General features: G+C 37.3%; 1 protein-coding gene and 1 pseudogene across 4 annotated transcripts in view; one reads left to right on the top strand and one right to left on the bottom strand.

Annotated features, from left to right (window-relative positions):
• The window catches only part of ATP7A (ATPase copper transporting alpha), a 151,490-nt gene that overhangs the window by 91,189 nt on the left and 44,552 nt on the right, over positions 1-15,749 (bottom strand). The window lies entirely within an intron of this gene.
• LOC101048364 (large ribosomal subunit protein eL15-like) lies at positions 4,275-4,940 on the top strand (annotated as a pseudogene).

Genomic DNA, 15,749 nt, shown 5'->3' with positions numbered 1-15,749 from the left:
TCTCTACTAAAAATACAAAAGATTAGCTGGGCATGGTGGCGCATGCCTATAATCCCAGCTACTCAGGAGGCTGAGGCAGGAGAATTGCCTGAACCCAGGAGACGGAGGTTGCGGTGAGCCGAGATCACGCCATTGCACTCCAGCCTGGGTAACAAGAGTGAAACTCCGTCTCAAAAAAAAAAAAAAAAAAAAAATTATCAATGAGAGTCTTCACATAGGAAAAAACTACCCTAAAATTCATATGAAATGATAAAAGTCCCCAAAAGGCCAAAGCAATATGAAGCAAAAAGAAAAAAGCTGGAGGCATCACACTACCTGACTTCAAAATATGCTACAAGGCTATAGTAATCAAAACAGCATAGCACTGGTATAAAAACAAGTATACAGACAATGGAACAGAATAGAGCCCTAAAATAAATTCATGTACCTGCAGCCATCTGATTTTCAAAAAAAAAAGTGCTAAGAACACTGTTAGTCCATTTTTGCATCACTATAAAGAAATACCTGAGACTGGGCAATTCAAAAGAGAGAATTTATTTGGGGTCATGGTTATACAGGCTCTACAAAAACATGGTGCTGGCATCTGCTTCAAGTGAGAGTCTCAGGAAGATTACAATTATGGCAGAGGCAAAGGGACTCCAGCATGTCACATGGTGAGAGAATCAGCAAGAGAGAAAAGGGGGAGCTACCAGAATATTTTAAACCAGATTTCTCCTTCCTGTAAGAGACAGTGAAAGAAAACCCACCAGATCTCACTTATCACCAAGGAGATGATGCCAAACCATTTCCTCCATGATCCAATCGCCTCCCACGAGTCCCATCTCCAACACTGGGAATCACATTTCAACATGAGATTTGGAAGGGACAAACATCCAAACCATATAAAACACATACAGCTCTCTTCAATAAACGGTGCTGAGAAAATTGAATAGCCACATGCAGAAGAATGAGACTAGACCCCTACCTCTCACCATATACAAAAATCTACTCAAAATGGATCGAATACTTAAATATAAAATCTGAAACTATGAAACTACAAGAAGAAAACATACAGGAAATGCTTTACGACATTGGGCTTAGCAAGGAATTTTTGAATGGACCACAAAAGCACAGACAACAAAAGCAAAAGTAGACAAATGAGATTACATAAAACTGAAAAGCTTTTGCACAGCAAAGGAAACAATTAACAAAGTGAAGAGACAATCTACAGAATGGAAGAAAATATTTACAAACTATACATTTATCAAGGGGTTAATATCCAGAATATATAAAGAACTTAATGACAACAAAGTAACCCGACTAAAAAATAGGCAAGAGACTTTAATAGATATTTCTCAAAAGAAGACATACAAATAGCCAACAAGCACATGGAAAAACACTCAACATCACTGTGTTAGGCCACTCTTGTATTGCTATAAAAAAAATACCTGGCCAGACACAGTGGCTCACACCTATAATCTCATCACTTTGGGATGCTAAAGCAGGCAGAATGCTTGAGCCCTCTGGAGTTGGAGACAAGCCTGAGCAACATGGCAAAACTCAGTCTCTACAAAAAATACAAAAATTAGCCGGGTTTGTTGGCACACACCTGTATTTCTGGCTACCTGGGAGGCTGAGGTGGGAGGATCACTTAAGCCCAGGAGGTCAAGGCTGCACTGAGCTGTGATCAGGCCACAGCACTCCAGCCTAGGTGAAAGAGCAAGACCCTGTGTCAATTTAAAAAAAAAAAAAAAGAAGAAGAAGAAGAAGAAAGAAATACCTGAGACTGGATAACTAATAAAGAAAAGAGGTTTTACTGACTCACAGTTCTGCAAGCTGTATAAGCATGGTGTTGGTATCTGCTCAGCTTCCAGTGAAGACTCAGGAAGTTTTTGTTCATGACGGAAGGTGATGTGGGAGCAAGAGAGAGAGAACAGGAGATGCCACACACTTTTAAACAACCAGATCTCATGTGAATTCACTCATTACCAAGGGGATGGTGCAAAACCATTCATGAGGCATATGCCCCCATGTTCCAAACACTTCCCACTAGGCTCCACCTCCAACACTGGGGATTACAGTTCCACATGAGATTTGGCCAGGACACAGATCCAATCCATACCACTGACCACCAGGAAAATGCAAATGAAAACCACAAGGAGATATCGACTCACTCCAATTAGAATGATTATTATCAAAATAACAAAAGAAAAGGGGGTGGTGATGATATGGAGAAAAGGGAACACTTATACACAGTTGGTGGGACTGTAAATTAGTATAGCCTCTATGAGAAACAGTATAGTGATTCCTCAAAAAAGTAAAAATTGAACTACCATATGATCCAGCAATCCCACTACTATTTATTGAAAGGAAATGAAATTAGTATGTTGAAGAGATTAACTGCATCGTCATGTTTATTGCAGCACTATTTACAATAGCCAAAATATGGAATCAATCCATGTCCAACAATGGATAAATGGATAAACAAAACGTGGTGTATGTATATACATGTAATACTATTCAGCCATAAAAAAGAACAAAATTCTGCCATCTGTAAAAACATGAATGGAACTGAAAGACATCATGTTAAGTGAAATAAGCCAGACACAGAAAGACAAATACCAGATGATCTTGCTCATGTGGAATTTAAAAAAGAAAAAAAGTTGATGTCAAAGAGTAGGACAGTGGTTACAGAGACTGGAGAGGGAAGGAGGGAAAAAAATTGGTAAATGGGTACTAAGTCACATTTAGATAGAAGGAATAAGTTCTGGTGTTTTTATTGCACAGCAGGGTGCGGATGGTTAACAGTAAGGTATTGTACATTACAAAATAGCTAGATGAGAGGCTTTTGAATATTCTCATCACAAAGAAATGATAAATGTATGAGGTGATAGATATGCTAAATACTCTGATTTGATCTTTGTACAACATGTAGATGTTTCAAAACATCAAACTGTACCCCATAAATATGTATACTTGTGATAGTTTGAAACCATCTAATACATTTTTAAAATATGCAAGATAAAACAATGTTCATGAATTAAAAATGAAATAAAATGTTGACATTATGTCCAAAAAAAGGATAAAAAGGTTTAAAAACATAAAACAATGTTATACATTGTTTTTGTATGCACACATACATAGTTGTGATAGTAAAAATATAAAAATGTGCACAGACACGATAAACTCCAAATTCAAGAGATTGAGATGGAGAGAGGAGTGATTGAAGAGGAGCACGAAAGGGAAATGCAACTATATATTTCATGTTTAACTTCTTAGGCTGGATAGTGAATATAGAGGAATGTTATAGGACTCCCTATACTCTTTGTAGGCCTAAATTATTTCATCTCATAAAGCTAGCTCATTTTAATGGGAAATGAAAAAGAAAAAAAAATATAGGAAGTATTCAGAAATTAAGAGAAAAGTTACTGAAACTAAAATAACTCAGTAAGTAAAACAAATGATACATATGTTCCACCACACATAAATAAACAGCCCAAATAACCCATTTTATTTATACCAAGGCTATGAAACATGCCTATTTTATTAAATAAGTAGATGATTTCTAGCTATGCAAATAACATTCAACTAGTGGCCTTCAAGGTATCTATAACATATTTCCAGATCAATTAATTTTTTTCTACTCATTTGCTTTTATTTAAAATCACTACCACCTCTAAAATGAAAACAAAAGAGGAAAGCATTAGCTTCTCCATTATTTTATATAATGCATCTCCTTTTCTAAACTGTATAAACCTTTAAAATGAAAATTATTCTTAATATTTAACCTGTTTCCAAAATACTGAGTGTCTAATTTCTTTCATCAAACAACCAGCATTATATAAACAGAAGACTAAGATACCAGATGAAACAGCTGGAGTAGACAGGTGTACGTTTTTAAAATAACAGTGCTTGCTGGATGTGGTAGCTCACATCTGTAATCCCAGCACTTTGACAGGATGAGGCGGGCGGGTCACGAGGTCATGAGTTTGAGACCAGCCAGGCAAACATGGTGAAACCCTGTCTCTACTAAAAACACAAAAATTAGCCGGGCATGGTGGCACATACCTGTAATCCCTGCTACTCAGGAGGCTGAGGTAGGAGAACCACTTGAACCCGGGAGGTGGAGGTTGCAGTGAGCTGGAATCACACCACTGCACCCCAGCCTGGGTGACAGAGTGAGACTTTGTCTTGGGAAATAAAATAACAATTCTTTTCATTTGACCATTCCTAAAAGACTAGGTAACAACACTTACACATTAATAAGGTCAAAAAAGAACAGAACATTCAAATTAAAAGGCAATGTATGCCTTTCCTTCTGGCAGCAGCCATCAGGTAAGCCAAGATGGGTGCATACGAGTACATCCAGGAGCTATGGAGAAAGAAGCAGTCTGATGTCATGTGCTTTCTTCTGAGGGTCTGCTGCTGGCAGTACTGCCAGCTCTCTGCTCTCCACAGGACTCCCCACTCCACCTAGCCTGATAAAGCACGCCAACTGGGCTACAAGGCCAAGCAAGGTTACCGTTATACGTAGGATTCATGTTCGCCATGGTGGGCGAAAACGCCCAGTTCCTAAGAGTGCAACTTACGGCAAACGTGTCCATCATGGTGTTAACCAGCTAAAGTTTGCTTGGAGCCTTCAGTCCGTTGCAGAGGAGCAAGCTGGATACCACTGTTGGGCTCTAAGAGTCCTGAATGCTCATTGGGTTGGTGAAGATTCCACATACAAATTTTTTGAGGTTATTCTCATTGATCCATTCCATAAAGCTATCAGAAGAAATCCTGACACCCAGTGGATCACCAAACCAGTCCACAAGCACACGGAGATGCATGGGCTGACATCTGTAGGCCAAAAGAGCCATGGCCTTGGAAAGGGCCATAAGTTCCACTACACTATTGGTGGTTCTCACCGGGCAGCTTGGAGAAGGTGCAATACTCTCCAGCTCCACTGTTACCGCTAATATAAGTAAAGTTTGTAAAATTCATACCTAATAAACAATTTAGGTCAAAAAAAAAGGCAATGTACTTCACTGGCCATTTTTGTGACTCCTAGGCTAGTCATAGCATCTCTACACTACAAATAAGTTGTCCTATGATAACAATATAGATACTTCAGATTGTTATAGCACTGCATGCATCTCACAACAATCCTGCTACATAAATAGGATCATAACCTCCTTTTAAAATTAAGGAAGCTAAAGCTGAGACTTATCTATGTTCATACAGCCAATTCAGGATGGAGTCCAAAGCTAACAATAACCTCAAAAGATTAACTTAACAGAGCAATATTTAAGGCATAAAGTAAAACCAGCCAAAGGTGAGAGTGGTGTGGAGAGAATGCTTGAAAAATACTGATACCCTGCAATAAATACAGGTAAAGACAAGTTCCCCAAAAGTGAGAAATATGCCTAATGTATCTATATGCCTTTCCAACAGAGGCTGAGCAACTTCTGCCATGTCAATAACAGATAAAAGGTAGAAACATGTTTTTAGTGTGTGTGTGAAACTTTTCTTGCAAGGCAGCTATCATTATCTCAGGAAGGTAGGGGGAAATAGAATGCAACTATTTGAAATTGCAACTGAGTCAGCTACTTTTCAACAATGTTATGTGTTAAATATGGTCTTGGTGCAGGAATCTTAGAGTCTATGAAGACTAGTTGGGGACTGAAATGCCTTTTCTCCCTTATCAAAACAATCACCTGATTACATATGTAACACCCATATAACAACCAACCACATATACCCCTGAATATAAAAATATTAAAAAGAAAAAAAATTATTTTTAAATCACCTGATTTAACTTGTCAGACAATCTGTCTAAATCAAGAACTGCCTATAATGTTACTGCTTCTTTCATAAGGAAAAATCCATCTTACAATTTTACTGCTAAGACAAAATAGTGCCAAAACCTACAAATGCAAAAACATTAAGTGCCTATGAAAACTAAAATAACTGTCAGTATTTAACCACTTGTGTAGAATAAGTTGAAAAAACAGGCTAGACATGGTGGCTCACATGGGTAATCTCAGCACTTTGGGAGGTCGAGGTGGGTAGATCGCTTGAGCCCAGGAGTTCGAGACCAGCCTAGGAAACATAGTGAAACTGTGTCTCCCCAAAAAATACAAAAATTAGCTGAGCACAGTGGCACATGCCTGTAGTCCCAGCTACAAATATAAAATAAGTTCTTAATAAGAAAAAAAACTTATTTTATATTTGTTGTAACTTGTTAAGAATAAACTACAAAAAAAATAAAATAAAAGTTTGGTGAGGCTGAAAGGACAACTTAGTTTAGCCAAACATTTCAAGTATCCCATTAATTTTATAAATGTCATTACTAAAAAATAATGATGCTAAATGCTAATTACCCAGCCAGACATTAAAGTGTCTTTAAGAGTTTTAATTATTAAAAAGTCTTGTGCAAAGAAAACAACCTGATGTTATGGGCTAAGGACCCTTACAGACACCTCACCAAAGAAGATATACAGATAATATACAAGCATATGAAAAGATGCCCCACATCATATGTCATCAGAGAAATGCAAATTAAAACAATGATGAGACATTACCACATACCTATTATTAGCAGAATGGCCAAAATCCAGACGCTGACAATGCCAAATGCTGAAGAGGATGTGGGGAAATAGGAATTCTCATTTAATGCTGGTGGAAATGCAAAATAGTACAGCCACTTTGGAAGACAATTGGGCAGTTACTTATAAAACTAAATATAATTTACTGTATAATCTAGCAATTGCATTCCTTGGTATTGACACAAAAGAGTTGAAAACATGTCTATACCAAAACTGCACACAGATGTTTGTAGCAACTTAAAAATTAAAATTAAGTAATTAAAACAGCTAAGATACCTATTCCCCCTAGTAGATTGCTCACATGTGTCCATTACTATGTGGCTTAAAACAGAACAAAAATTGAAACAATCTGAATTTTCTACAATAGGATATTAATTAAATAAACTCTAGTGCATCACTGTGTAAAAGCTGTCTTATTTTTGGCTAGCCAGCATTCAAACCCATATCACATGTCAAGAAAATGCCCCCACCTCAAGCATCTTGGAAATAAACAGTACAACCCTGGGTCCCATTATTAAAGCCAAAGTGTGTGTGTTGTGGGAGGAATGGAGAAGGGAGGAGACAGATATGCCTTTTCTCTGTTCCCTTGAAGCTGAGATGCTGCTAAGTGATTCTAGATTTGGCTACTCAGACGCTTCTGCCCAGGATTTTGAATCATGAGAAAGTAACATGAATACACAAGGACAGATCAAGATCATTCTCAGCAAAGGCAGCAACACAGTCAAGATGCCAACAATGGCAGTGGCAAAAGTCCTGAGAAAGCCAGTTCCAGTGAAGAGGTCCTCACTAGACTTAATGGGGCATGTCCTTGGCCTGCTTTAGTCTCATTGTGTTCCTGCCCATTTTCCAAGCCTGGTTGACGCTGATTGACCTCTGTTGTCTCTATAAGCAATCCAAATGACCTAACCAATAAATTTCTATTTCTGGTTAAGAGAGTCAGAACTGCTTTATGTTGTCTGCAAGCAAGAACCCAGTATAATGCATGTATAATAAATACCATGTGGCCACTAAAAACAATGATGTAGACCTCCATTTTCAGACAGAAAAATGTTAGAATACATTAAGAGAAAGCAAATTTTATTCTGCAAAAAGTCCTCTTAACCAACCTCCAATAGGTTAACTGATGGTCTCTTTTCTATCACTAAAATATTCAGATGCCCACAGCATGCTTAGTACTTAGATGCACACTCCTTGTTCCACCAGTAGAATTGCTGGCATACAGAGATCGAGCTGTGTTTGCTCTCAAGCTGTTTATGCCCAGTGAACTTCTCATGGCCAAGTGATTTAATTAAATATCATGTACACTGATTAAATAACAGCAAAAAGGAGACTTGTTCTTTCTATGAAAACAAAATTGAATGCATTAGGAATGTTCGATAAGGTGAGTAGCAAAGTACTGCTAAAATAGATTGGGGGTAATCATAAAAACCTAAAAGAATTCTCATCTCTTAAATTTGTTCTCTATTTTAATAAAACCAAACTAGAAGCTAGAAATCTGGAAGGAAGCAATATGAGTGTGGTTTATACAAAGAAGAATTCCAAAGGACCCATATGCAAAGAAAAGGTTGTGGCCCTACATATAAATATTGGAGAATAAGGCCAGGCGCAGTGGCTCATGCCTGTAATCCTAGTACTTTGGGAGGCCAAGGTGGGCGGATTTCCTGAGCTCAGGAGTTCGAGATCAGTCTGGGAATATGGTAAAATCCCATCTCTACTAAAATACAAACAATTAGCTAGGTGTGGCAGCATGTGTCTGTGGTCAGCTACTTGGGAGGCTGAGGCAGGAGAACTGCTTGAACGCAGGAGGCAGAGGTTGCAGTGAGCCAAGATCATGCCACTGCACTCCAGCCTAGGCAACAAAGAGAGACTCTGTCTCCAAAAATAAAAATAAATATTGGAGAACAAATGAATTTACACTTTATATTTTTTTTAAAATGACTAAGCTATATTTACATAATTTTTTTTTTTAATAGAGACAGGGTTTCACCATGCTGGCCAGGCTGGTCTCAAACTCCTGACCTTGTGATCCGCCCACCTCAGCCTCCCAAAGTGTTGGGATTATAGGCATAAGCCACGGCACCTGGCTTATTTACATAATTTTTATGATTCCCTTCTTCAACTGACCAACCACGGTAGAGAGTTTCTACCATGTTTCCATTGTCTGTGAGGGAAGAGTCTGGACTATATCACAGAACAAAGAAGAAAAACTACCGACTTCCATTTTGTTTTTTCCATCACTGAATTTTCCCCAATGTTTGCACTATAAAGCCATGGGTACAATATCCTATTATAAATGGATATGTCCAACAGGTTTTGTGGCTATTCTTTAAGTTGCTGCCATTCAGAATACTTAGTAGAAGTCAGAGATGATTTTCCTCACACACAGTTTTATACAATATTTATCTTTTCTCTAAAAGTATGTATGGGCTATAGCAAAATGAATATTTTCTGAGAAAGGTAGACACTTTTTAAAAAATATTTTTTAAATTGTGGTAAAATGGCCAGGCACAGTGGCTCACACCTGTAATCCCAGTACTTTGAGAGGCTGAGGAAGGCAGATCACCTGAGGTCAGCAGTTCAAGACCAGCCTGGCTAACATGGCGCAACCCAATTTCTACTAAAAATACAAAAAATTACCCGAGCATGGTGGCACGTGCCTGTAATCCCAGCTACTTGGGAAGCTGAGGCAGGAGAATTGCTTGAACCCAGGAAGCGGAGGTTGTAGTGAGCCGAGATCATGTCATTATACTCCAGCTCATGCAACAAGAGTGAAACTCCATCTCAAAAAAAAAAAAATTGTGGTAAAATACAAGATTTACCATTTATCATAACACAAGATTTACCATTTTAATCATTTTTGTGTATACAATTCAGTGGAATTAAGTACACGCACATTGTTGTGCAACCATCACCACCATCTATCTTCAGAACTTTTTCATCTTTCCAAATTAAAACTCTGGACCTATTAAAAAATAACTCCCTATCTCCCTCACCCTCAGACCCTGGTAACCACTGTACTACTTTATATCTCTATGATTTTGACTACTCTAGGTACTCCATATAGGTAAACTCATATAATATTTGTCCTATTGTGGCTGGCTTATTTCATTTAGTATAACACAGTCAAGGTTTACCAATGTAGGATCATGTGTCAGAATTTCATTCCTTTTTAAAGCTGACTAATATTCTATTATATCATATACATATATATTCATACCACAATGTATTTATTCATTCATTTGTTAATGGACATTTGGGCTGCTACTACCTTTAGACTACCGTGAATAATGCTGCAATGAACACTGGCATACAAATATCTGTTCAAGTCCCTATTTTGAATTGTTTTGGTTATACATCCAAAAGTGGAACTGCTGGATCGTGTGGTAATTCTATATTTAATTTTTTTTTTTTTTTTTGAGACGGAGTTTCGCTCGTTACCCAGGCTGGAGTGCAATGGCACAATCTCGGCTCACTGCAACCTCCGCCTCCTGGGTTCAGGCAATTCTCCTGCCTCAGCCTCCTGAGTAGCTGGGATTACAAGCACGCACCACCATGCTGAGCTATTTTTTTTGTATTTTTAGTAGAGACAGGGTTTCACCATGTTGACCAGGATGGTCTCGATCTCTTGACCTCGTGATCCACCTGCCTTGGCCTCCTAAAGTGCTGAGATTATAGGCTTGAGCCACTGCACCTGGCCTATATTTATTATATATTTTTTTCTCTTTCTTTTTTTTTTTAATTGCATTTTAGGTTTTGGGGTACATGTGAAGAACATGCAAGATTGTTGCATAGGTACACACATGGCAGTGTGATTTGCTGCCTTCCTTCCCCTCACCTATATCTTTCATTTCTCCCCATGCTATCTCTCCCCACCTCCCCACCCTCCTATTTAATATTTTTAAGAACCACTATACTGTTTTCCACCATGACTGGGCCATTTTACATTTTTCATCAACAATGCACAAGAGTTCCAGTTTCTCCACATCCTTGCCAACACTTTTCTGAGTTTGTTGTAGTTGTTGTTGTTGCTTGTAATAGCCATCCTAATGGATGCGACATGTTAACGCGCTTATTTTTTTATTTCAGAAATTTCAATGAAGAATTGGAGAATCAAAATTAACTATGAATAAATGGAAAGATACATTTCATTGTCAGTCATTTCCTTGTAATTTTATTTCATTTATAATGTATTCTTATAATTTTTCTTGACTATTTCCCATCTCTTCTGATTTTCTGGCAAGAACTGGTTGTAACATATACTTTAAATGTGAAATAAATCAGCTTAATAGGTTAGAACAATAACTTGGAATTAGTTCAAAGGGATCAAGATAAAAGAATGTAACAACTGGTCATTAGTGGATGTTCTTGGCTCATCATATGCTTATTTTTAGAGTGGATATAAAAAAGGAAATGAAATTTTTTAGAGTGGATATTAAAAAATGGAATTCCTTTACACTAGTTCTTCACAAACATAACATTCAGATTTAAACACATTTCTCAAAACTGTCTCCTAAAAGTAGTAAGAATATACTAAAGGAGTAGATACAATATTATCATTGCAGCACTGTAAATTAATAGCCAAGTAATAATAAAGCAATACAGTCCACAATTATTACAACAAAGTGGACTGACTAGTTAAGATGATGTGGGCAATATCTAGAATTTAGGAACATATTCTTCTTTTTTGTACAAATTTATGGAGTACAAGTGCAATTTTTTTACATGCATAGATTGCGTATTGGTCAAGTCAGGGCTTTTAGAGTATCCATCATCTGAATAACATACATTGTACCCATTAAATAATTTCTCATTGTCCATCCCCTTCTGTCCCCCTCACCCGTCTGAGTCTCCATTGTCTATCATTAGGAACATATTATTCTATCATCCTGAACAATTTGTTATATCTACTTTAGAAAATAATATCAGAGGAACTGAATTATCATTAGAAGTTACTTATTCAAATATCTGCCCTCAACCCACCTAAGCATTTATAATAAATGCTTCCCACAGAAGAATGAAATAATTTATAATACATTTTAGACCAATGAAATTGCATTAAATCTCAGGAAAACTTAAGAAGAAAACTATGCCTATTATTAACTAGGTAAATATATATATGTAGTACCTAGCAGTAGTTGTTGCTAAATAAGTGTTACTTATAATTATACAATAAGTATTATTACTGTACAGTAAAAAGGCACAGATTAATGGCATGGGCCCAAGTCACATATACTTGGCCAAACGCAGACTCCAAAATAATCACTTTTGTGAGTCTCCATAGGGACTCCTAACTAGTGGCAGATAACAAGGAAGGCTGCAGCACTGATAAATGCCTCTATTTTTCACCCTCTTACTGGGATGAAAATCTTCTATTCCAAACCTTCCAAATGTGAATTAAGGGAGAAAACCAGAATGGAAAGAAAGAGTGCAAGAGCATAAGAGAGTGAAAGAGAGAGTGCACCAATACAGTTGCTCAATAAATAATTTTCTGTTGGGTGCATGGTCAATTGAATGAATGGATAGATAACCTCTCAGTTCTCCTGTGAGATGAGAAAGCTGAAAGCAGGGAAGTGATTTCTTCTTGGTCAGATGGCCAGATATGGTGGGAAACTACTAATATTCTGAGATCTTTGCCAGATACTCTAGTTTTCTCTTGACTCCAAAATGAAAATTAATGGAGCAAAGTCTACCTCCATTCAGTGATCAATAGTATCATCAATAATGGGGACAACCAGGCATTACCTACCGTCTGTGTAGCATCTATGAAGTATTCTTATGAAAAATCTTCCCTGTCTCTGCCCCCCATGACGTTTGTCTCCCAGGCTACAGTGCAGTGGCACCATCTTGGCTCACTGCAGCCTTGACCTCCTGGGTTCAAATGATCCTCCTACCTCAGCCCCAGCTAATTTTTGTATTTTTGGTAGAGATGGGGCTTCGCCATGTTGTCCAGGCTGGTCTCGAACTCCTGAGCTCAAGTGATCCACCTGCCTTGGCCTCCCAAATTGCTAGGATTACAGGGGTGAGCCACCATACCTGACCTCACCAAAAATCTTTAATCTGTATCTAATTAAGCCTTTAGAGTTAACTTCCAATTTACAGGAAATAACAGAGAATAAAGGATGAAGTTAAATGACAATATGAAAAAACAATCCAAAAACTATAGGTGAGACAAGAATAGCACTGCTTAATAAAATTTTCTGCAGTGAAAATGTTCTATATCTATGCTGTCCAATATAGTAGCCACTAATGACATGTGTGTAGTGTACTTGAAATGTGTCTTGTTCGAAATGTGATGCATTATAAGTGCAAAATACATAGTGAATTTCAAGGACTTAGTAGGAAAAAAGAATGTAAACTATCTCATTAATAATTTTATGTTGATTGATTAGATATTAAAATGACAGTAACTTTGAGATACTGGCTTAAACTACATTACTAAACTTAATTTCACATTTCTTTTTACTTTCTATTGTGGCTATTAGAAAATTTTAAATTACATATGTGGCTCACATATTTCTATTGAACAATGCTGGACTAGAATAATTATCATTTCACAATTTTTTGTCTTTACAATTTTGGTCTGTGAGCCATCTGCAGCTGCTTTTTGTGGCTCATATGAGGCAGTAAATCAAGGCTAATTTTTTTCCCATGTGGACACTCCACTGATGTCACAACTTATTGAAAGAGATTTTCCTTGTCAGGTTTTGAGTTTACATTGATATAAAGGTAACATTTGATATAAAGGTTACTTCAGAAAAGAATTGGGCAGTGTTCACTTTTTTCAATTCTCCAGAAAAAGTTGGTGTTAGATTGGTGTTACTTCTTTACTAAATAGAAGAATTCACCATGGAAGCCATTTGGAACTCGTTTTCTTTGTGGGAAGATTATTCTATGAGTTACCGAGAGATGTATATTAAAATCTTCAACTATGATTATGGGCCTATTTCCTCTTTCAGTTCTGATAATTTTTGTTTTATATATTTTGAGGCTATGCTATTCAGTGTGTAGAAACTTAGGAATATTATATCTATCTGTTGAATTAATCTTTTTAACATTACAAAGTGTTCTCCTCTCAAGTAATGCTTAAGTGTGCCTTGACAATAGTATAGCCGCATCAGCTATCTTTCAGATAGTATCTCCATAACATGTTTATTATTTCCATAAAATACTTTGTTATCCTTTTACTTTCAAACTTTCTGTGACCTTTACATTGAAAGTGTGTCTCTTGTGAACAGCATTTAGTTGTTTTTGTTCAAACCTTCTAATAAGCTCTGCTCTGAACTGTATTATTTGGTCTATTTGCATTTAGTGACATTACTGATATATCTGGGTTTATATCTATCATCTTGCTGTCTGTTTCTTATTTGTTCTTTGATCCTTTTTATCCTTTCTTGCCTTTTTTTGGATTAACCAAATATTTTTCTTTTTTTTGAGACAGAGTTTCGCTCTTGTTACCCAGGCTGGAATGCAATGGCGCAATCTCGGCTCACCACAACCTCCACCTCCCGGATTCAGGCAATTCTCCTGCCTCAGCCTCCTGAGTAGCTGGGATTACAGGCACGTGCCACCATGCCCAGCTAATTTTTTGTATTTTTAGTAGAGGCGAGGTTTCACCATGTTGACCAGGACGGTCTAGATCTCTTGGCCTCGTGATCCACCCACCTCGGCATCCCAAAGCCAAATATTTTTCTTTATTTCTTTTTAGCCAAATAATAGCTTGTTAGTTATATTTTTCAAAAATCTATTGTTTTAGTACCCTAGAGATTATAACATGCCTCCTTGATGTATTACAGTCTACCTTAAATTAGAACTTTTACCTCAGCCTAGACAAGGCAGAAATTTTTAAAACATGTTAACTCTAGTTAATACCTCCTTGTTTTGCTACTGTAACAAATTCCACAAATACAAATGTATTCTCTTACATTTCTGGATGTCAGCAGTCCAAAATGGGTCTCACTGGGTAAACTGAGGTGAAGGGAGCAAAGTCCACCTTAACTCAGTGATCAATATTAGTATCACTAATAGTGGAATGACAAGGCATCATGTGCCTCCTATGCATCACCTACAAGCATTCTCACCAAAAAGCTTTAACTCCTATCTAACCAAGCCTTTAGAGCTACGTTTCAATTTACGGGAAATAACAGAGACTAAAGGATGTAATCTTGCAGTCAAAGAAAAAGTTTTAAAAAAAATCTAAGAGTTGGCAGGTCTCTGTCCCTTTCTGGAGGCTCTAGGGGAGAATCCAGTTCCTTGATTTTTCCAGCTTCTAGAGGCTGCTGGCATTCACTGGATTGCCTCCAATCATATTACTCCAACCTCTGCTTCTGTTCTCATATCTCCTTCTATGACTCTCCTGTGGCTGTCTTTTACATTTAAGGTCCTTTGTGATCATATAAGGCTTACCCAAACAACCCAGGATAATTCCTCTGGCCCAAGATCCTTAAATTATTTGCAGCCAATGTAGCTACAGAAAAAAAAAAAAAATCCTTAAATTAATTACATCTTCAATGTTCACTTTGCCATGTGAGGTATTCACCGGTTCCAGGTATTAGGATGTGGAAATCTTTGGGGATGGCATCTGTATACTATATCCCTCCTACATTTTGTGTTGGTACTATCACATATTTTAATTCAACATGTTAACAAATACTTCAGAAAGGAAGGTTCTGCCTCACAGAAAAATGCCAACTAGTAAGTAAAGAAAAAATAATAAAGCGAGAAAATCACCATTTGGCAAGCTTCATAATAATAACCAACTGAGGAAAAACACTATTAATGCATGTTAAAATTAGTGAAAAAAGTTGATGAGAAATGATTTTTATATAATCTCAAAGTACCACTCTACAAACTACTTAACTAGTTACTAATAAATAAGTAGAGAATACTAAATAATTAACTGCTGGAAACACTGTGGACCCCTCAGTGGTGACTGAGCAACCCTAAGCTTCTAGAAGAATTGGCACAACTCGAGCTATCTGAAATAAGAAATTGTTGCTGATTTTTTTTTTTTTTTTTGAGTCAGAGTCTCGCTCTGTCGCCCAGGCTGGAGTGCAGTGGCATGATCTCAGATCACTGCAACCTCCGCCACCCAGGGGTTCAAGTGATTCTCCTGCCTCAGCCTCCCAAGTAGCTGGGACTACAGGCACACACCACCATGCCCAGCTAATTTTTTGTATTTTT

This window comes from Saimiri boliviensis, chromosome X, assembly GCF_048565385.1.
Source record: "Saimiri boliviensis isolate mSaiBol1 chromosome X, mSaiBol1.pri, whole genome shotgun sequence".
NCBI classification, from domain to species: Eukaryota; Metazoa; Chordata; class Mammalia; order Primates; family Cebidae; genus Saimiri; species Saimiri boliviensis.
The sequence above is the reverse complement of the archived record's forward strand: the minus strand, read 5'-3'. Positions and strand labels throughout refer to the sequence as shown.